Source organism: Sciurus carolinensis, chromosome 6 (assembly GCF_902686445.1).
Source record: "Sciurus carolinensis chromosome 6, mSciCar1.2, whole genome shotgun sequence".
In the NCBI taxonomy this organism is placed as follows: domain Eukaryota; kingdom Metazoa; phylum Chordata; class Mammalia; order Rodentia; family Sciuridae; genus Sciurus; species Sciurus carolinensis.
Window position 1 is genome coordinate 54,266,241 of NC_062218.1, and position 21,669 is coordinate 54,287,909.

General features: G+C 35.7%; 2 pseudogenes; both read left to right on the top strand.

Annotated features, from left to right (window-relative positions):
- The first annotated feature begins 4,315 nt into the window (after positions 1-4,315).
- Positions 4,316-12,416, top strand: LOC124986315 (protein Mis18-beta-like; annotated as a pseudogene).
- A 2,597-nt stretch (positions 12,417-15,013) lies between these two features.
- LOC124986316 (radixin-like) lies at positions 15,014-17,863 on the top strand (annotated as a pseudogene).
- The last annotated feature ends 3,806 nt before the right edge of the window (positions 17,864-21,669 follow it).

Below are 21,669 nucleotides of genomic sequence, written 5' to 3' on the forward strand. Positions count from 1 at the left end.
AATAACTGTTTTTAGTTGAGGCTACTCTGAAACCTTTTATTAGAGCAATATTCGGTTTCTTGCATTCATTTTTTATGTCTAAGAAATGTAATTTGGGAATTTTTAATGTATTATGCTTTTTTCTTCAACCTTGATTTAATGAAGACTTATAGAACTAGCTAAAATACCAACCTACATTGAAAATGAGTTGGACTCACCTTCCATTCTTTCTAGTCAAGTAGGCAGCACTTTTAAAAATATGTGACTCAAATATTGCACTTCTTTCAAGATGTTATCAATTGATTATTGTACCTGTATAGTTTTAATAATTTTGATTGAAACCCTTTAACAACTCTTTGTAAATTTTAACTCATTTTAGTTGATTTTCAGTACTCTTTACATAGGAATTGATTTTTATGGATATAGTAGAAGAAATGTGCTGTATTTTGATAAAATTCACTTGTATGTGTGTTGTAATCTCTAAAAAAGAATGACAAATGGCTTCTTTAAGACAAGTCTCAGTGTTCCCTTTATTCTTAGTTCATTTTAAAATACTAATTTTGGCATTGTAAAATAGTCATGTTCTCCTTTTATTGATTTCAGATTTACACACATTCCACTTTAAATTAGGAATACGTAAGATAGGTATAATTGCAAAACTGCCAACTACTTTCCCTTGAATCAATTATATAAGACTACAGTATTGAAAAAGGAATTAAGTCTCATATGACAATTGGTTTTTCAGATTAAGTTTATTTAAGTTTATTAGAAGTTCAAGTATATTATCTGCATATTGTATTGAAATATTTTCAAGCACAACAAATGTTACATGTACTAGCATTTTGTACTACTCTAATTAATTTAAAATTTATGTAATGTTCTTGCAACATGTAAAGTTGAGTTGGGCAGTTTATTACCAATAGGAGTAATACATGATACAATATTTTTTAAAAAGAAGTAAAAAAATTTTGCACTTAATAGCCAAAATTACCTTCAAGAATATTGGGAAGAAAATTAAGTGACAAGGGCTCTTCTTTAGAATTTTTGCCACAGTAGTAATAAAGTTTCAAAGTTTGAATAGAAGAATAATAATTTAAGTCTTTTGCAGAAATGGAGAAGATATTTTGAGTTTATATTCTGTTGAGTTAAAACTTGGGCTCATAATAAGTATTGTGCAGCAAATTTTCAAAAACAGTTCTTGGACTGGGGTGTGGCTCAGGGGTAGAATGCTTGCCTAATATGCCTGAGGCCCTGGGTTCAATCCCCAGCACCATCGGGGGATAAATAAAAAAAAGAAAAATGTCCCTTATTTCTATTAACAGTGTTTAAAATATCTTACTCCAACCAGTAAAAAATTATACCAATAAAAATTATATTTATCAGAGTAATTTATTCAATACGGAATTATTGACATAAATATTTAATGAATACTGATTCATTTAGGAATCATCAGTTCATCCACATTAAAAAAAAAAAAAAAACTCTAAAATTTCCTGGTATTTATTTTTTAAGTATTTTCCTGACCTCTTTGGACCGATCTTGAAGATGTGAATATACAAGATGTTCAAAATTCTTTTGAATACAAACAGAACTATTAAATATTAATTTTCTATACTTAAAATCCCATTAGCAGTTATGTAATATTTTTATCAACCAGCATTTATGCCATATTCCAAATTTTTGTATATATCTAGATTGAAGTAAAACAGGATAAAGTAATACTGTTCAAAATTGTGTTTTATTTTATGAAATTCAGGATTAGTAGAATTCTCATGAAAGATATACAGCTATTTTTGAGCCTTTCCGCTATATTTCTGAGAATGGAAAAGTATAGTTTACCTTGAATTACTGCTTTTTTTAATATCTAAAGATTGCCACTAGCATAGGAAATTTGTTTCAGCTATAGATTGATGTTAAGTAATATCTTTTTTGAAAGGTATTTCTTGTTCCGTTGCATTTTTATTAAGATACTTTAATCTTTAGTAAATAAGTTTACCATGATAAAAGACACTAAAATAAAAATACTTTTGATTTATCAAGAGCATTAATGAATACACAATTGATCATGAATAAGGGAACAAGATTCCTCTTAAAGAAAAGTAATCTATATTAGATAGGCAACCAGTATAGGCCTCCAGGTATTCCCTTCTTTCTAATTAGAGCCTTCATAAAGGTTGACAATCTTATATCTTCAGCTGTGAATTCTTTACACAGTTTATATCCAAGGAGTTTATAAGTACAGTCACTCTGTTTTGGAAAATTCTTAAGAGAATGCTGTCTTCTTTTCCAGGATGCTGCTGTCTCTTTGTAAAGGAATTTTTAAAATGAAATACCTCCCATGGAACTACATGTATGTGGTCCATCTATCTGATCAGTCAGTCCTTAGGTTTAGGATAAAAGTTGAGAACTCACATATCTTGGTAAGGGAGGAAATCTAAGCCACAATGTTATGCTCTTCCCACCCAATACAACAAAGCTTTTATTTTGAATGAAAATAAGCTTATAAGGCTGGGGACATAGCTCAGTTGGTAGCATGCCTCATAAGCACAAGGCCCTGGGTTCAAATCGCCAGCACCACAAAAAAAAAAAAAAAAAAAAAGGAAAGGAAAGAAGCTTATGTATTTCCTGACTTGACTTCCTTAAATCCATCAAACTTACTCCAAGGCATAATTTTAGAAGGATTTTTTTTCTCATCTGTTCTCTTAGCAACATTTCCTGGTCAGAAAACCTTTAAAAAGTTAACAAAAATTGGGGGGAAATATGCATAATCAAGAAGCATAAATTTCAGCATAATGATTTGAAGTATCATCTTCAATAGTACTACTAGTAGTAGTAATAGTAGTACTGAATATTGAACCCAGGGGTGCTTTGCCACTGAACTACATTCATAGATAGCCCTTTTTATTTTTTATTTTGAGACAGGCTCTCAATAAGTTGCTGAGACTGGCCTCTTAACTTGAGATCCTCCTGCCTCAGCCTCCCCAGTTGCTGGGATTATAGGCGTGTGCCACTGCACCCAACTAATCTTCAATACTATTGAGAACTAATGCCTGCCTAGAACATTAAATTAAATTAAATGAACTTAATTTAACTTAAAGTTATCAAACATCTTTTACATTTGGATCATCCTTTACTATAGCATCCCTCAAAGGAACATTCATTTTCCCAAGAAGAGGAAGAATCATTTGCAGTCTTAAATGTTATATTAATTATTCAAGATAACATTCTTCATGCTTCAAGCTTCCCTCTGTCCACATACCTAGAAAGAACAAAAATGATCATTATTAAATGTTAATATAAGTAAAAGTATTATTTAATCTCAGTAGTTTTCAACAAGAAAGAAGTGTGCTATAATTTTTTAAAGGTGTGGGGCATATAGAGCAAGAGTTCTACCATTAAAGGTGGATTTGGCTTCAGGGATGTCTCAAAGATGGACAGAATAAAGGATCAAGAAAGAGTTGTCATTGACCACCAAACAGTGTATAGAAGAGTTGTCTGGTTCAAGGGAGAAACAATGAGGGTAGATGGTTAGATTAAGAAGGAAAAATGAATGCAGGCCTGTTGATCTATCATAGTCAACTATGATGTCCTTTCCTTTGCCCCCCCTTAGTGCATATAGTTTTCAGTAATCAGGTAACAACCATTTCAGGCTCATAGTAAGGTGAAAACAACAAAATGATGGAACATTGGGGAAAAGCAACCATGGGGGTGAGCATGTGGGGAGTCACCAAACAGGAGCATCAATGTCTAAAGAAATCAATATTAAAAACTGTATCTTCTGAGAGAGGATAATCAGTTTGTAAAAATGTCAGGGTGTGTGTATTTTTTATGGAGAGCGGTGCTGGGGATGAAATCAAGGGCCTCTCAAATGCTAGGCAAGTGGTCTACCACTGAGCCACATCAGCAGCCCATACATTTCTTTATAATGTAAAATAGAACTGTCAGTTTCAACATTTCTTTATAACTTATAATGGAATTGTCAGATTCAACTGTTGGACTGAAGGAGTAGGAGACACCTAAAGAGCAAATCAAGTTCTTTAGATTTAGATCCCAAGGAATATAATGGAAATGGAACAAAAAAATAGTGAAATGAGATGTGTAAGAAAAATCTTCATATTCTGACAAATCTTCCCTCAAAGGAAGAAGGGAGAGTAGAAACAGAATGAAGGGAAAATCTAAGAAAATTTTCTGAAGTTGAAGCACAACATATGTTCTCAGACTGAATGGACCCATTTGATAACAAGTGAAAACCACAAATATGCACCAAACTTGTAAATATACAGTATCTTTATCAAATGTTAGATCAGGTATGAAGAAAGTCCTAAAAAATTCCAAAATGAATCAAATTGACATCAGAACTTTCACCGGCAACTTTGGATGCAAGGAGACAGCAAAGCAATGTCAGAACTTGAAAGTCATGCAAGTGAGAAGGCAAACTAAAGACAGTTGTTTCAGGAATTCAAGGACTTGGAAGTTGACCTCCCCTCCCCATAAGAAGTATACTCCCAACAAAATGAAAAATAAATCTCATAAGGAGATTTGAGATCCAAGAAACAATATTAACCAAAACTACATAGAGAAATAATTATAAAATTGAGAGTAAATATGGATAAATATAAAAACATGATCTCTTCAAGTGAGAATTAGTTTTTTTCCTAAAAGAAACTATGCATATTGGTTAACTTTAACTGCTTACAGGAAAATCTAACTTGCAATTTATGGATGATTAATGATAACTACAGAAAGAATAAGTAGTTCTATGTGTGGGTTTTATTCATATAAATAAATGCAATGGGTTATAGATTTCCCCTCCCCCACACAATGATTTATGTACCTGTAGTTTGACTCCACTGCATCTTACTTATCCATTTTTCTAGTGATGAACACCTGCAATATTCCACTTGTTCCACCTATCCCCTGCCATACATAATGCAGTGGTGAGTATTCTCATTAATGTCATGTTATGGATATGTGTGAAAATTTCTCAGATAACCTACTTAAGGGTGTAATTGTTAGGTCTTATATACTACTTAATCTCACTAAATTCTGCTAAATCACTTTCTAGAACGTCTGCATAAGTTTGTACTCTATCAGCCAGATGTGAAGATCTTGTTTCCCCACATATTTGCAAACAATATTATGTGACTCTTGTATGTTTGATGAATATAACATTATATTATAAAATGAACCTGGTGACACGCTTCTGTAATCACAGTGACTTGGGAGGCTGAGGCAAATTTGAGACCAGCCTCAGCAATTTAGTGAGACCTTGTCTCACATAAAATGGGTTGCTGATATAGCTCACTCTGGGAATCCAGCAAATCAGTTCTAGCCACTCCTCTCAAAAAACAAACAGAAAAGATAATGGTGAAAATCATGAAAGGAATTTTAATCAGTGTAGTTACACCAGGAAGACAGGGGGATCCCCTTCCTTAGCCCTATCTTCCAGGGACTGATAATGACTTTGAGGTTTTAAAAAAGAATGTGGGGGTAAGGGTTGGGATTCTGCATAGCTAGAAGTTTTTCAAAGTTGCCAGAGCAGGTGATTGTGATCAGGTGTGGTCTATCCATTATCTCAGGATTGATCAAGTGAGGCCTTGTGCCAGAATGAAAAATTGCTGTTGCCTGGGAGTAGCTTTGACTCATCACAAGATGTTATCAGATCAGACATTGTTCCTGAAATCCAAGGTGACTCAGTAAAGGAGATGGATTAAAAAATGGAGGCAGGGATACCAACTCTTTATTTCTGCATTTAGCCACCCATCAGACATCTCCAGGCACAAGTGAGGAGTCTAAGTCCCTGTTACATTTTGGTATTTGTAAATCATTCCTTTGATCACTAGAGTGAGCAATGAGTACCTATACTTGACACCCATTAAGGTCCACCATTCTGTAAATGTCCTACTTTTTACATTTGTGTACTACTTTCATTTGTTCTAAAGTTTTAAAGACTAATTTGCTGGAGTTTCTTGTATACTCCAGATATATGTACTATCATTTTAGATATTGCAGACATCTCCCAGTCCATAGCATTTACCTTTGTTTATGGCACCTCTTTAAAAAAAATGTAAATATGTATATGAACAAATTTATCATTTATGCTTTCTTATTTTTCTGTTAAGGAAGTCTTCCCACTCACAAGACTTTTGATTCAGTAATTTGAGGTTGGGACTCAACAGTTTACATTTCTAGCATAATAAAACCAGAATTTCTCCACTTATGCTGGTGGATGAGGTCTGCATAAGTTGCAGGCCTCTGCAGCCAAGAAATATGTTGCTCTTCTTAATGGCAGACTATGCTCTCCAGTTTTGCAGCAGTCCCTGCAGCTCATTGCCAATTTCTTTGTTTTCTTATCTAATGAATTTGAAGGATTAAATTCGTAGACGAGGAGGAGTGAGTGTATGAGTAGGATTTATTCAAGTCTGAATAGAAACAGAATTCCCGAAGGGCGCGAGGTAACCCAAGAGGGGTTGCTGGTTTGACTGTACTAGTCTAGGGGTTTATATAGCACTTGGGTCAATACTGTTGGTCCAAATTTATGCTAATCAGGGTTTGCAAAAGTAGGATTGCTATTGGTTAGCCCTGCAATCCCATTCAGGTCTGCCACTCTTCTGTTTTCCTATGGCTAGTAGGGAAGTGGGAGGGTGAAATGATTGGATTATAGATATGTGGGAGTTCCTGGCTGCAGTGCCCTGTGAAGTGGGTATCCACCCTGGCCCTCTGGGCTGCCTTAGCACAACAGGTGGATGAACCTTGGCTTGCCTTGGCCCTGCATATGGCACCTCAGGCTTGTGCTGACAAGGTGGGCTCTGTGCTCTCTGCCCACATTGCAGCCTGCCTGGGCCATTGCTCCACAGTTCCACCACTGCTTTACCACTTTTTTCAATGGGGATTATGGCTATTTGGCTCTGAGACTGGAGGAGCCATGTCAATAGGATACTTTTTCTTTGCTCCTGTTTTTTCATGTGTATTTCAGGGTAAGTTATTTGGCATTGATTTTTCTGGCCATGATGGATTTACTCTTCCTCCTGAAATTATTATATGAAACTATGATTTTCAGAATATTGAACATCAGAAAGTGAAGGATAATGATAGTGAAGGACAGGGGAGGGAAAAGAGGTAAACCCTGTGATTGTCCTTAGATTACTACCTTGAGAAAATTTCTAGTCATGAAGCAGGAAAGGGGAACCCAGGCAGAGTCTGGTGGACTCCCCATGATAAGGAGGTGAAGCTAGGAGTCCAGAAAAAAAAAAAAGGGAGATAAAGTTCACGGGGCAAAATAATGAAGAGAGCTGCAACAGAGGACTCTGCCTAGGGTCCTCTTTGTGAATTCAGCTGAGTACTGATCAGCATGGGATCAACTTAGGAAAGTTCCCAAGACCAGGGGAAGACTATTTGAAAGCATGGTAACAATGACCTGCACTTGCAATTAACAGTGCCCTGTGCACATGCCTATTCCCATCAACAGGACTAGAAAATTCATGGTTCACTGACACAGGGTAGGGTACAAAGAAGGGTCTTGCCTCAGTGGAGAATAATTGACCTTTTGTTAAAAGTTGCTCCAATCTGACCTGTGTTATGCTTTGAATATGAGGTATCTCCCAAAACCTTCTAAGTCTATGCAGGAATATTCAAAGATAAAATAAGTAGATTATGAGAGCCATGACCTAACCAATCCCTCCTAGTTTCAGTGGTCTAACTGGGTGGCAACTGTAGGCAAGGTGGGGTGTGGCTAGAGAAGGTAGGTCACTGAAGGCATATCTTGAACAGGTGCATTTTTCCCTGCAACCTGTCTCCCCCCCACCCTGCCTACTTCCTGACTGCCATGTGCAGAGAAACTTCCTTCTGCCATACCCTACTGTCATGATGTTCTGCCTCAATTACACCTAGAGCAATGGAGTCAACCAACCATGGATTGAACCTCTAAAACCATGAGCCAAAATAAACTTATCCTCCTCTAAATTGTTCTTGTCACTTATTTTGGTTACAGTGATGAAGAACTGACTATACTAGAAATGTGTGAGGTATCAAATATGCCAAATAAAATCAACAGCTCTCGCAATGTAGAAAAAATATTGTTTTTGAAGACAAAAAATAGGAAGTCCAAAATAAAGTCCATAATTTTTTTAAAATCCATAGAATCACAGTAAATTGTGGGACAGTTTCAGCAAAATGTGTAATTATTGTTTCTGAAGGGAAAAAAAAGGAATAATAGATGAGTATTTTTCAAATTTGATTAAAATGGAAAAAACACAGGTCCAAGGAACAACACTCGGCACAAGAAACATGAAGGAAATGACACCAAGGAACATCATAATCAAATTACTCAAAACCAGTGATACAGAGAATATAATCAGTCAGAGCTGGGCAACATGGGTCATGACTGTCATTCCAGCAACTCAGCAGAAGCAGGAGAATCACAAGTTTGAGGCTAGCCTGGACAATATAGTGAGATCCTGTCTCAAAAAGTACGAAGTTCTGGGGATGCAACTCAGAGATAGAGTACTCCTGGGTTCAATCCTCAGCAGAAAGTGTGGGAAAGCAGCCAGAAAAGGAAAGACATTATGCACAGAACAAGGACAAAGGTGATGGCAGATTTCTTGCCAGAAAGAGTACCAGTGAGAAGACAGTTAAGCATCACCTTTAAAGTACTGAAAGAAAGAAATTAAGGTTGGGGGGCAGCAGAGAGACAAATACTGAAAAGGATCCAACATCAACAAGCTCACACTGCAGGCAGTATTAAAGTTCTTCAGGTGAAAAGAAAATATCAAACGGAAATACAGATTTATATATATAAAGAAATGAAGAACATCAAAATTGATACTTTCATAGGTTAAATATTTAAAATTTTAATATTTATCTGAAAAACAAAAGGGATCGAATCTGTAATATGTAATTGTAATAATAGCATAAAGATCAGAAGGGGAGAAATTTAAATATAAGGTTTATGTGAAGTAATTTATTACTCAAAGATAGACTGTGAGGAGTTAGACATGCATAAATAAAACAATTACTAAAATAAAACTTATCTGGAAAGCTAACAAAGGAGACTAAATGGAATCATGAATAAATTATTCAGTTACTCCAAAAGGCAGAGAGAGGAAAAAGTAAACCAAGGCATAACAAATGGCAAGATGGTAGATTTAGATTTAGATTTAATCCTATCAAAAGGCATATTAAATGTAAATGATCTATAAATATCTAAAAGAGTGATGTCATATTGGATTTTTTAAAAAAAGACAACAGTGGGCTGTGTATGAGAAATGCACTTTAAAGCCAAAAGATATTTCACATTAACATTAATCAGTAGAAAGCTACAAGTTGCGCATGATGGTGTACACTTGTACTCTTAGCAACTCAGAAAGCTGAAACAGAAGGGTCACAAGTTCAAAGCCAACCTGGACAATTTAGTAATAATCTTGTCCCAAAATAAAAATAAGAAAAGACATGGGGACATAGAGTACCCCTGGATTCAATCCCTAGTACTGAAGAGAAAAAAGAGTACAAAATAACATCAAAACAGATATTAGAGTAAAAATGTCACAAATGAAAAAACTCCATATATATGGAATCTGAAGAATACATTTTTCAATAGCCTAGGTGACAAAGTAAAATTAGAAAATGTTTTGAACTGAATGAAAGTAAAAAAAAAACACATAATTTTATAATGACAAAGGAGTCAATTCTTAAGATACACCCTTAATCATTTATGTTCTAAATATAGAATTTCAATATACATGAACCAAAAACTGATAGGCTCACAAGGAAAAAAAAAGATCCATAATTAGGATTTCAATACTTGTCTTAAAACAGTTGATAGGAGCAGGCAAAAATCAGTAATACTATGAAAAGATGAACCACACTAACTTGATCTAATTGGCATTTATACCATTCTCTGTCCAACAACAATAAAAACATATGCCTTTCAAATGTATGTGAAATATTTGCCAAATTAAATTACTATATTCTGGACCAAAAGAGAAGTCTCAATAAGATCAAAAGTATTTAAAGAATTCAAAGTATCTTTTGTGGTCACAATAGAATTTGAGTAAGAAAACAATAATAGAAGTATCTAGAAAATCCCCAAATACATGGAAACTAAAGATTACACTTTTAAATAACCTTGGTGCCAAAGAAGAAGTTAAAAGCGAAATTAGAAAATATTTTGAACTGCATGAAAATTAAAATACCATATAACAAAATTGTTGAGGTACCACCAAACCAGTGCTTTGGGGGGAAATTTATAGGCACTAAGTGTCTATACCAGAAAAAGATCTCAAATCAATACTCTATATACCCCTGAAAAACTGAAAAAAGATGCTCAAACACAAAATAAATGGTGGGATATGAAGAAATAAAAGCAGAAGTTGATGAATTAAAAAAAAAAAGTAAATAAAACTCATAGTTGGTTCTTTGAGAAGATCAATAAAATTGATAACTCTCTGCCCAGACTGGAAAAAATGAAAGACAAATTAACAATGCTAAATATGAGAAAGGAAATCTCACTAGATTCAATAATTTATTAATTATCTCAATAATTATAATTATAAAATTATAAAAATAATTAAATATTGATAATAAAGATTAAGATAATAAGGGGCTGGGCTGGGGTTGTGGCTCAGAGGCAGAGCACTTGCCTAGCATTTATGAGACACTGGGTTTGAGTCTCAGCACTGCATATAAATAAGTGAATAAAAGGTCCATCAACAAAAAATTTTTTTAAAAAATATAAGGGGATTATTATGGACAACTTTATGCCAATAAATAATTTTGTTGAATAAATTCCTAGAGTATATCACATTTTATTGCTTATACCTTATGGATGAGTTTGTACTGTAACCTGCATGGCTAAATCTTAGAAACCAGGTGATGGGGGATTAAGAAAGACAAAACTTAATAGAGAGAAAGCTTGGACCAGGTGGGACATCATCCTCTGATGGAGGAACAATAACCCAGAGCTAGCTCAGCACATTGAAAGGGTTTCTATGAGAAAGTTTCTTCTGAACTGGCAGGCTTGAAGGTGGAAGCACCTGCAAGCAATTATAATGATCTTACTATGCCAATAATTCTCTATCCCTGGCAGCTGGTGTCTAAACACAGTGTCAAGCCTGATAGTCCCATGCCTTGCATAGAACCTCCTCAGGCAGGGCATCACCATAGCAACTGGGCAATCTTGACCTGCATTTTGCACTGGAAGTTCCCACTGTAAGCACAGCCACAACCACAAGGCAGTCAGAGACCATGATCCAAGTCACCACTCGCCACAGTTTGGAGAGAGAAAACATCTTCATAGTATTAATTCATCGCTAACATAGCATTTTCTCTAAACTTAGTTCTTTTATGTTCCTTAATGGAAGGTGAGGTTGTTGGGGTTTTTTAATTTGCTTTTGTCAGCTTTATTGAGTTGAATTTACTTTTCTTTTTTCAGTACTAGGATTGAATTCAGGCACTCTACCACTGAACTGCATCCCCAACCCTTTTTATTTATTTTGAGACAGGTCTTGCTAAGTTGTCCAGGGTGGCCTTGAAATTGTGATCCTCCTGCCTCCACTTCCCAAGTCTCTGGAATTACAGAGGGCCCCTACCATGCTTCATGTGGTGCTTTAAAAAATCAAACTTGTAAATTGTGCTTTTTAAATGCTTATGTGTTGTCTCTTTGATAGGTCCATATTTGAGAGTGGCATATTTAAGTCTCTTGCTTTGATAATTAATTTGCTAGTTTATACATTTTTGTTACTCTTTTATAAAAGGAATTATAGGATTTTTATAATTGTAGGCTCAGCCTTGGTGCCATCGATCACGTTGTGTAAAGTTACCCCAAGGTGACTTCTGTGATGGTGTTGAGGTGATCAATGAATCTTTCTTACCACCTATATGGAGTGCGACACACAGGTAGTGGAGGGATCCTTGCTCCCTGGCCTGACAGGACATGGGACAAAGGAACCCCCAATCGGCCCTCTGCTGCTGTCGTGGCTGCAGCCTGAGAGATGCACAGTGTTCCAGTGAGTGCAGTGCCACTCTGTGCTCACAGATTCAGTGCATCTCACCTGGAACTTGACAAGTTCCCTCGGGGCGGTGGTCTTCTCCAGAGTCACAAATAATGTCTTTTTGGAAGCGTCCTTCGTGGTTGGCAATGAAGGTTCGCTCAAATGCAGCAGTTCCAACCTTTTATTCTGAAGTCCTTGTGAAATTCCCATTGGTTACCATCGTATTCCACCCATACTGCTGCTTTGGCTGCCTTCTGCCTTTCCAGTGATAAAATGGTGTACTGTCTTAAAAACAAGAGCTATAGTAAGTTCATCCGAGCTGAATATTCACAATGTACCTGTACCAGAAAAGATTGCAGGGCTGAAAGAGAAGATAATGCTAAAGCATACTCAAATTTACTAATGATTCTGAAGGAAGTGATTCCTGACCAGTCCAAGCCAGAAAACTGAACCAAGGTTTGAATTTCAAGTTCAGTCATTTTTGCTATATTCAACAAGCATTTCTGTTCAGTCATTTCTTTTTTCTTTTCTTTTTTTTCTTCCCTCTGAGGGGCCGGGGATCAGAACCGGGGTCCTTGCTGATGCTAGGCGAGTGCTCTCCAACATGAGCTATTTCTTCAGCTCCCGTTCAGTCATTTCTTGGGAAAAAAAAAAAATTGTCTTCAAGGATGTGATGATGAATCTGGGGTTGTTTGATCCTCAGCACCACGTAAAAATAAATAAATAAAGATATTGTGTGTATCTACAACTAAAAATATATTTTTTAAGTAGGACGGAGGTGTGAGCAGCTAGGAGTATAGCTCAATGGTAGATCACTTGCTTCACACATGTGAGGCACTGTGTTCAATTTTCAGCACCACATAAAATTGAATAAGTAAAATAAAGGTATTGTGTCCATCTATAACTAAAAAAATATGTTTAAAAATTTTGGAGCTGGGGTTGTGGCTCAGTGTAGAGTATTTGCCTACCATGTGTGAGGCACTGGGTTCAATTCTCAGCACCACATATAAATAAACGAATAAAATAAAGGTCCATCAACAACTAAAAATTTTTTAAAAAAATTTTTAATGGGACAGGGGGATTGGGAGAGGGGAAAAAGTGGTTTATTATGTTTACCTCTAGGCTAAATTTCCAAATGAATTTTGGAGTTGTTCTTAGAAATTAAGGAGTGTTCTGTCCAGGTTTCACAGCTATGTGCCTTAAGAACTTACTTTTTTTTTTTTTTTTATAGCTATGCACCTTAAGAACTTACTGATCTCATAATACTTATGTCCAACAACATCTTACACTCCAAATTTAGGGGTTAAAGTGCAACATCCCATGTGTCCATTAATATAAAGATGCAGGGTTGGTTTGAAAATGCAGCTGAGCTTAATATTGGCTACTGGCATTCCTACATGGAGCAATTGTTATATGAATACTGTTGAAGCATTTTTTTTCTTACATTAAATACAGATAAGTAATATTCTATGGGTGATATTTAACAAATTGCATAATGTAGTTTATCTCTTCACTGTTGTAAACAGCTTAATAATGAGAAAACATCAAAAAATTATAAATTTTTTACATGGACATGATAAAAAAAATTACAGGATTTTTATTATAGGATTAAAAAATTGAAGACCTCCCAAAACAACAACAAAAAACTAACATTTTAATCATACATCAGGTGTCAAAAAATGGTCTGATCTTTAGAAGCTGAAAAAGTCTAGGAAGCAATTTTCCTTTAGAGCTTTCAGAAGGATTAAAGCCCTGCTGTTACCATGAGTTTTGCCCAGGGAGATCATGCTAAAGTTGTGACCTCCAGAACTGAGATAATAAACTTCTATTGTTTTAAGTCACTAAATTCATGGTTATTAATAGCAGTAGAAATCTCGTCAGACTTTGGGACCAGTAATGGAGTGATGAGCCAACGACCTGGTGGCAAGTTGATTGCACTAGACTATTTCCATCATTGAAGGGGCACTGCTTTATTCTTACTGGAATAAACACTGGATATGGATTTGTCTCTTTGTGAACAATACTTCTACCGAAACTACTATGTGTAGAGTTATAAAATGCGATGTCAACTGTCATCATATTTTACATGGCATTACTTCTGATTTAGAAAGTAACAAATGCAAATTAGTCCAGCAATTGGGCCCATGCTTGTGGAATTTGCTGGTCTTACTATTCTCTATCATCCAGAAGAACAAAGCGGGGCTGGGGAGATAGCTCAGTCAGTAGAGTGCTTGCCTTGCAAGCACAAGGCCCTGGGTTCGATCCCCAGCACCCCCCCCAAAAAAATATAAAAAATAAAAAAATAAAAAACAGAAGAACAAAGGGATACAAACCCTATTCAAAGAAATAAAGTCCCAAAATTCCCAAGTCAGAGGAGAGGAATGGATACAAAATCAGGAAGCCCAAATAATTCCAACTAAGATAAATCTAAAGAGAGCACACTGAGCCACGTCATGTGGAAACAGACACACACACACACACAATGAGAAAGTCACACATTTTAAAAACAGCAAGAGAAAAAATGACTCATGATGTACAAGGGAACTGCTTTAGATTATTAGCAAGTTTCTCTACAGAAACTTTAGTCCAAAAGGGAGAGAGATGACATATTCAAAGTAGTGAAAGGAAGAACTTCCAACCCAGAATATGCTATCTGGCAAAACTCTTCTTAAGTGCGAAATTAAAGACTACCCAAGGTAAACAAAAGCCAAAGGAGTTCTTCACTACTAAATCTATCCCACAAAGGGAGTGCTTCAGGCCCAAGCAAAAGGATAACAAACAGCAACACAAGGCCATACAAAAATACCAAACTCCTTGGTAAAGGTAAATATACAAGCAAATATCCCTAGAATTGTGATATAGACATGTAAGTCAATTTAAAATCTGATTTTTAAAAACAAAAAGTAATTGTAAAGCTATGTTAATGGATACATAATACAGAAAGGTAATTTGTGTCAATGTGAAATGGCAGAGGTAGGAAGAGGAGTGTTTTTATATGATTGAAGTTAAGTCGTTATTAGTTTGTAACAGATCTTGTAACTCTTAAGATGTTTTATGTGATTACAGTGGTGACTACAAAGAAAACATATAGACTATACACAGTGGGAAATGAGAAGAGAACCAAAACATCTCACTACCGTAAACACCAGTGCTTTCTTCCTCCCTGCCACAGACCCACCACCCAGTGCCGCTGTGCAGTGCCCAGCTGGTCAGCATTTGGTCAGGAAATTAACAATAGAATTTATGGACTGGACGTGATGAATCTTTAAAGAAGGTAACAAAAAGAGAAAGAAAATTCCAAAGCCAATCAAAATACATGTAACCATGATGGATGCTGATGTGGAATTTGCCATTCAGCCCAATACAGCTGGAAAACAAGTTTTTGACTAGGTGGTGAAAACAGTTAGATTGTGTGAGGTCTGTGTTTTTGGTTTTGTTGTTGTTGTGTGGTCTGGGTTTTTTGTTTGTTTTAGTTTTGTTTTTTTTTTTTTTGTCTGCCGTATGTTATTCTACATGCAAAGGTTATTCTACATGGCTTAACCTAAACAAATAATATGGCACAGCATTACAGTTCAAGTTTAGAGATAAATTCTTTACTGAAGGTGTTTCTGAGGAACTAATTCAAGAAATAACCTGGAGACTGCTCTTCTTGCACATTTAAGAAATCATCATATATGATGAGTTGTGTTACCCACCAGAACCTGCAGTTCTTTGGGCTTCCTATGCGAAGCCAAATATGGAGATTACAATAAAGAGATTCATACACCAAGCTACGTAGCTAATGATAGACTCCTACCCCAGCATGTTTTGGAACAACACAAACTGACAAAAGACTGTGAGAATAAAAAAGACAGAAGTGGCATGAAGAACAGAAAAATACTAGAGGAAGATTCAATGATGAAATACTTGAAGGTTGCACAAGATCTAGAAATGTATGGTGTCAGCTGTTTTGAAATATAAAAAGGGTACTGAATATTTATGAACATGATGACAAGTTAACACCTAAAATTGGCTTTCCCTGGAGTGAAATAAGAAATATTAGTGACAAAAAGAAATTGTCATAGAGACCCTCATAAATATGGTTATCTTATACTAGACAAAGGTGCCAAAAACATACATTGGAGAAAAGATAGCCTCTTCAACAAATGGTACTGAGAAAACTGGAAATCCATATGTAGTAGATTGAAATTGAACCCTATATCTCACCCTGCACAAAACTCAAAATGAATCAAAGACTTAGGCACTAGAACCGACACCCCACACCTAACAGAAGAAAAAGTAGGCCCAAATCTTCATCATGTCAGCTTAGAAACCAACTTCCTCAACAAGATGACTAAAAGGCAAAAAGTAAAATCAATAATAAATGGGATGGTATCAAACTGAAAAACTTCTTCACAGCAAAGGAAACAAGAATGTGAAGAGAGAACTACAGAATGGAAGAAAACTTTCCACCTGAACCTCAGATAGAGCACTAATTTTCGGGATATATATAAAGAACTCAAAAACAACAACAAAAGAGCAAATGACCCAATCAATAAATGGGCAAAGGAACTGAAGACACTTCACAGAAGAAATACAGTCAATAAATATATGAAAAAATGCTCCAACATCTCTAGCAATTAGAGAAGTGCAAATTAAAACTATACTGAGATTCCATTTTACTCCAGTCATAATGGCAATTAACTAGAAAGGAAGTAACAATGAATGTTGGTGTGAATGTAGGGGAAAAGTTACACTCATACATTGCTGGTGGGATTGCAAATTGTTGCAACCACTCTGGAAAGCAGTATGGAGATTCCTCAGAAAACTTGGAACCACCATTTGACCCAGTTATCCCACTCCTCAGTTTATACCCAAAGGACTTAAAAGCAGCATACTACAGTGTCACAGCCACATCAATGTTTATAGCATCTCGGTTCACAATAGCCAAGCTATGGAACCAACCTAGGTGCCCTTCAACAGATGAAAGGACAAAGAAAATGTGTATATACACAATGGAATATTACCCATAAAGAAGTATGAAATTATGCTAGTAAATGGATGGAACTGGAGACTATCATGGTAAGTGAAATAAGCCAATCCCAAAAAAACCAAACCAAAAAACCAAAGGCTGAATGTTCTCTCTGATATGCAGATGCTAACACACAATAGGGAGGGGTGAAGGAAGAATAGAAGTTCATTGGAATAGACAAAGGGGAATGAAGGGAAGGGAGGAGAAATGGAACTAGGAAAGACAGCAGAATGAATCAGACATAACTTTCCTATGTTCATATATGAATATACAACCAGTGAAACTCCACATCATGTACAACCACAAGAGTGGAATCCTAATTAGAATAAGTTATACTCCATGTATGTATAATATGTCAAAATATACTCTACTCTTATGTATATCTGAAAAGAACAAATTAAAAATTTTTTAAATTGAACATATTCCCTATATACTTGTCCTTCTGTATTTATGGAAGATTGGTTCCAGGACCACCAGAGATACACAACAAAACAAACAAAAAAATTGTCATAAAGCCAATCCACAAAAAGGGACCCAATTTTGTTTTTTAGGTACCTTGTCTGAGAATCAGTAAATAGATTTTGCCCCTATGTGAGAAACCATGAACTATGAATGCAGTGCTATTGAAGTGTAACAGACAAGGGCTCAGGCTAGGAAGGAGAAACATTAAAAGCATTATAAATGACATAAAGAATGAAAATAAGAAAACAGAAAAAAAGGAAAAGGAAAGAATAGAAGGTGAGAAGGAAGAGCTAATGGAACATCTGAGGCAAACTGAAGAATAGACAATGAAAGCCCAAAAGTATATCTAATAAAAATATTAATGGTTTACATGCAGAAAACTACTCAAAAAAGTACCGAAGACTATAAGTAAGATAGAACTTAAGGAAAAATATGGAGCATCCCTGTCAAAACAATTTCAAACCAATCATCTTAAGGCAAAGGACATCCTATTGGTTTTTTTGTTTTTGTTTTTCTAGTAAAGATTTCCCAGACTGTCCTAAAATCTAAAAACAAATAACTAAAAACAGACAAAGAGACCCATCAATGAAAGAAAGAGGGTATCAAGGGAAGAAGTGAGGAACACACATACACACACAACACACACAACTAACAAAATGGCAGTAGTAAGTCCTTCCCTGTCAGTAATTACTTTAAATGTAAACAAATTTGTGCTAACTTTTTGTTGCTGTGACCAAAAACCTACGACAACAACTGAGAGGAGGGAAGCTTTATTTTGCTCACAATTATAGAGGTTCTGTCCATAGTCATGGTCAGCTGGCTCCAATGCAGAAATATTATGGTGGAAGGGCAATGGTAAAGCCATTAGCATAGCAGCCAGGAAGTGGGGGAGGAGAGGGAACAGAAGAGGAAAGGAGAACCAGGGGCAAGATACAGTCCCCAGAGGCACACTCCAAGTGACCCCTCTCGTCCAATCATGCCCCATGTGCCTGTGGTAGCCCATTCAAATTATTAATCCATTAATACAGTTCTCATAATACCATCTTTCACCCCCTGAATATTGCTGCATTGCCTAACACTTAAGCTTTTGGGGAGGACATTCTAGATCCAAACCATAATAAAATTAAACACACTAATTTTAAAAATATAGGTTAACTGAGTGGATATTTTAAAAAACAAGATCCAACTATTTGCTATCTACAAGAGGCTCATTTTTAGGTCAAAAGATACACATTGGTAGGGGCTGGGGAGATAGCTCAGTTGGTAGAGTGCTCGCCTCGCAAGCACAAGTCCCTGGGTTCAATCCCCAGCACAGCAAAAAAAAAAAAAAAAAAAAAGATATACATTGGCTAAAATTGAAAGTTCAAGAAAAATAGTCCATGTAAACTGGACCCCAAAGAGACAAAATAAAGCCAGGCATAGTGGCATATACCTGTAGTTCCAACTTTTCAAGAAGCTGAGGCAGGAAGATTGCTTGAATCCAGGAGTTTGATGCCAGCCTGGGCAACATAGCAGGACTCTGTCTTTATAAAGAGAGAGAGAGAGAGAATAGACTTTAAGACAGAGACTGTCACAATTATATAATGATAAAAAGGTCAACTCACCAGAAAGATCTATCAATTATAAATATATGTGCATCTAACATTAGAGCTCCCAAATACATGAAGCAAACATTGACAGAAACAAAGAGAAACAGCAACACAATAATACTGGGGGAATTTGATACCCCACTTTCAGATGACCAATGAGGAAAAACAGGATTTAAACTACACTATATATAATCAAACTGAATCTAACAGACATATACAGAACACTCCACTCAACAACAGCAGGGGACATATTCTTCTCAAGAGGACATGGAACATTCTCTAAGATAGACTACATGGTAGCCCACTCCCCAAAAAAGTATTAATGAATTTAAGAAAGTTTAAATCATACAAAGTATCTTTTCTGACTACAATAGAATGAAACTACAAATTAATAACAGAAGGAAAATCCAAAATGTGAAAATTAACACAACCTTAAACCAATGGGCCAGATTTACAGAACACAACAAAAGCAAAGTTGAGGGAAGTTTATAGTAATAAATACTTATATTAAAGAAGAAATATATCCAATCAACAACCTACTTTACACTTCAAGGAACTAGAAAAATAACAAGTTAAACCCCAATTGAGCTGAAGGAAGTAAATACTGAAGATTACAACAGAGATATGAAATAAAGAATAGAAAAACAATTGAAAAAAGTGGGGAAATACAATCTATTTTTGGAAAAGATAGACAAAATTGACAAACTTTAAGCTGTACTAAGTAAGAAAAAGACACAGCTGAAATTAGTAATGAAAGAGGGGGACATTATAACTGGTATAACAGAAACAAAAAGCATTAGAAGAGACGACTATGGAATAGTTGTATACCAATAAATCAGATAAACTTGAAAAATGGATAGACTTCTGGAAATAACCTCCCAAGACTGATCCATGAAGAAATTAAAAAAACAATTAGTAAGGAGATTGAATCAGTAACCAAAAGCCTCCCAACAGAGGAAAGCCCTGGTACACATGGTTTCACTGAAGAATTCCATCAATGTTTAAAGAGGAATTAACACCAATCTCCCCTTGAATTATAAACAGTTAAGGAATAGGAAGTTAATTAGTTAATTTCCATACACAGTCTATTAGGTCAACATTACCTGGATGCCAAAATTAGACACACAAAATATAACTACAGACTGATATCTTTAATGCAAAAATTCTAAACATAATATTAGCAAACCAAATTGAATGCCACATTAAAAGCATCATACACAATAACCAAGGAATTCAAGGATACCTGGAATTCAAGGATAGTTCAACACATAAAAATCATTCTACAGGGATGGGTTATAGCTCAGTGGTTGAGCTTTGCCTTGCATGTGTGAGGCACTGGGTTTGATCCTGAGCACCACATAAAAATAAATAAAGGTATTGTTTACATCTACAACTATAAAACAATAAGCAATCTACAGAATACATTAATAAAATGAAGAACAAAACCACATGATCATTGAAATTGATGCAGAAAAAACTAACAAAACACTTTCATGATAAAGGCACTCAATAAAGAATTGAAGAAAACTACCTCAACACAATAAAAACTGGAAAACCCACAGCTAACATCATATTCAATGGTAAAATACTGAAAGCTTTTCCTCTAAGATCAGAAACAAGGTAAGGATATTAATTTTGCTACTACTATTCAACATAGTACTGTAATTTCAAACCAGAGAAATTAGAAAAGAAAAAGAAACTTTTTCCACAGTGGAAAAGAGTGAAATCGTGTTAGCAGATAACATTACTTATAGAAAACACTAAAAATTATGTACATGTGTAGACACACACACATGACTTTCAACTAATATATCAGCCAAATTTCAGGATATAAAGTCAACAGAAAAATCAGTTGTGCTTCTGTGCAATAAGAATGAACAATCTGAAAAGAGAATTAAAGAAACAATACCATTTACTACAGCATCAAAAAGAATTATGTAATCTTAAGTGACCCAAATAGCCAAAACAATCTTAAAAAATAAGAGCAAAGTTGCAGAATTCACATTTCTGGATTTCAAAATACATTACAAAGAAAGAGTAAGTAAGATGCTGTGGTCCTGGCATAAAGATAAATATATAGACCAATGGAACAGAATAGGGAGCCTAGAAGTAAACTCTTACATACATCTTTTGGACAGCTTTTTCACTGCTGTGACCAAAAGACCTGATGAACAGTTTTAGAGGAAGAAAAGTTTGTTTTGGAGCTCTCGATTTCAGAGATCTTAGTCTATAGATGGCCAACTCCATTGCTCTGGGCCTGAGGTGAGGCAGGACATCATGGTAGAAGGGTATAGTAGAGGACAGCAGCTGGGGATATGGCAGCAGGAAGCAGAGAGAGAGACCTCTCTGGAGGTCTCTCCAGAGAGATATACAATATACACTCCAATATACACTCCAAAGGCATTCCCCCAGTGACCCACCTCCCCCAACCGCACCCTATCTGCTTTCACTTACCACTCAGTCATCAGGTGATTAATTTGCTGATTGGGTTAGAGCTCTCAAAACCCAGTCATTTCATCTCTAAACCTTCTTGCATTGTCTCACACATGAGCTTTTCAGAGACACCACATATCTAAATCAGAACAATGGCCAAATGATTTTTGACAAATTTGCTAAGACTACACAATAGGGAATGGACATT